Raw genomic sequence first — 2,654 nt, forward strand, 5'->3', positions numbered from 1 at the left:
TCACAAATCCGTCGCTAATTAGCAACCAAAGTTTACCGTGACAAATCCGTCTCTATTTTTCGATAGAAAACTACCTACCTCGGGCGCGAAATTCTCCCTCCCTCTCTCTTTCTCTATGTGATTACCCCCAAATGACCTCTTCTCTTTCCCTTCGTCCGAACCCCAGCATCGCTTCGCCTCCGTCGTCCGGCACCTCCCCGCACTCCCACCCAACGGAGTCCGACGAACCCTTCCAACGAAACCCTAAACCCTAGTGGAGGATGGCCACCATATGGCGAGCGAGTCTCCTCTTTCCGTCTTTCAACTCTTGTTCCCCTCTTTCCTTGGAGATGGCTGAACCCTTCTGATGGTAAAAATCTTGATCCTCTCTTTCCTTATTTCGACTCTCTCTCTCTCTCTCTCTCTCTCTGTGCGCGGGTGTTGATGGAGATATCGTAGGGGGAGAGTAATCCCACAATGGTTCTCGTGTAGAAGATGATCTTCTAGCGAAAACCATAAAACTTATTCCATCTTTTATTCAATACCTAATCCGTCACTCGAAAGGCGAAAAACTAACTCTTACCCAAGTGGGGTTTCTTTCTGTACCCCTATGTTGCTCGAGAGCCCCAGTATGATCAATAACCCAAAGGAAAGGGAAAGAAAAGAACTCCATAATTTTCGATCGAGATCTGAATTTGCCGGGGATTTTCTTCTCACTTTTTAGTTCCTAATGCTTTCTCCTTCTGTTTCAATCAGATGTAAAAAGGGAAAAACACCTGATGATGGTACTATCCCTTTTGCAACATCGTGGGTTAACTTTAATCTTGAAGCAGGATTCCTTGAAACCCTCGCAATCGACCGAGAAATTGATTTTGTTTTGTCCAAATAATCCTTTTCGCCTTTATTTTATTTTTTTTATCATGTGCGAATGGGAGAAACCCGCTTTCTTTCCTGCAAGGTTTTCTCTGCCATTCGATTGAAGGTGATGCTTTTCCATTCCTTTTGTATATGCGCCTTGTAGCCTCTACTTTGCTCCCCGTATTTGTTGCTCTGTTAGGTTTTGGTTCTTTTTTTTTTAATATTGATTGTTGGTTGCGATGTGCTGCTGTTGGGGATCTGTATTTCTCTTGCAATTTTGTATCTCTCTCTCTCTAGTTTATTGTACTTTATGTGCTTCAAACTTTATGTTACAAGTGGGAAACAAAGTAGCTTTTCAAGTTTTGTGGTAGTGAACGCTATAGAATTGTGCTTATGTAATAGTATACACTGAGCAGGCCTAAGATTCAACGAGCATCCAGAAAGCATAATCAAGAAGAATTGAAATGCTAAACAACAGCGTGTTGAATGGGAAAGCTATAAAGATTAATTGGTCTCGTAGAGACCCGCAAACAAGAAAGAATGGTGCCATCAATCTGTTCGTCAAGGTATTCTTTTCATTTTCTTTTTTTATTTTGATTTGTTTTATATAATATGAATCTTTATTATTTCTATTTGGCGTTATTGGTTTTCTCTCTCTGGATCTCTTTCCTTTTATTGGTGTTATTCATATTTTTGGGTTTCCTTTGTGATCATTGTTTTAGTTGTGGATACAATTTGTTCTTTTTTTTATGAATGTTTTCCATTAATGACATGAAAATCGGTGAGTACCTTGAATCTTTAGGCATGGTCCTTTTGGCTAATCCGTCAGTCTTTTTTGTCTTTTTGATTCTTTGGCATGGTATGTTTGGTGATTTTTTCAATCATTGGTTAAATTTTAGCATGAAATATGATTAGGTTGCTCTTGAGTGACATGCAATATTTACAGATCTTCCAGGTTTATAAGTGCCTCTATGCTTTCCAAGGTTGTCTCAGCATTAGTTTTTAATTTGAGTTTTTCATATTGGTAAATGCTGGAGGTGATTAAGTATTTGAATACATTGCTTAATGTTGTGTCTGATCTCATTATTTTTTTATTCAGACTTGTTAAGGAGTTTGATCAACAAATTAAGGAAGAGGAGGGTAGCTATGATTTTGAAAAGAACACGATGCTCAGTGAGAAAAAACAGTCAATGGTTATAGTCTACTTCTTAATTCTGACAAAGCATGATGTATTTTTTGCAAACTTGGTTCTCTAACTTTCCAATATCAATCTGATTTGTGTGTGCACTTTTTTTTCAGATTAAAGAATTGAATTCCTATGTTGGGCTGCGCAAGAAGTATTGAGTACTGTTTAAATAAGTGATTGAGTAAAAGAAATCGTAAAAATTTCATCGAGTTCACATTGGTTCTCTTCCCTAAAATGATAATTGCATTCATGACTTCCGATCTACAGTTCATTATTGTTGGCATTATTGGTTTTTGGATTTTTTTCAAATGAGAGATGCTTTTGCCATTATGATATTACATCTATGGTCTGACACCAGTGACATGGTTCCCATGACAGTAAAATCAAGTATTCTTTGTGAATTTGTTGCCATTCTGATGTTTTTGCCATATGCTTTGTGAATTTGTTGACTTTCTGTTATGGCTTTTGTAAGGAGCCAGTTTGTTGAGCAAGCTGGACCTCACCATGACCTTGTCTTTCTTTGGCTTTTTCTTGTCCAATGTATGTCTCATTTTAGTATTATGGCAGTGACATTGTTTTGTTGTTTGTTTAACACTTCTTTTGGTGCAAGTTAGGGCTTTCGCTCATGCAA

General features: G+C 37.9%; 1 long non-coding RNA gene across 1 annotated transcript; it reads left to right on the forward strand.

The window, feature by feature from the left end:
• The first annotated feature begins 228 nt into the window (after nucleotides 1-228).
• On the forward strand, nucleotides 229-2,654 carry LOC149846756 (uncharacterized). The gene is made up of 3 exons (XR_016430554.1): nucleotides 229-349; nucleotides 1,254-1,403; nucleotides 1,937-2,654. It is a non-coding gene; the product is annotated as an uncharacterized LOC149846756 (long non-coding RNA).

This window comes from Nuphar pumila, chromosome 2 (assembly GCF_984573655.1).
Source record: "Nuphar pumila chromosome 2, dmNupPumi1.hap1.1, whole genome shotgun sequence".
In the NCBI taxonomy this organism is placed as follows: Eukaryota; Viridiplantae; Streptophyta; class Magnoliopsida; order Nymphaeales; family Nymphaeaceae; genus Nuphar; species Nuphar pumila.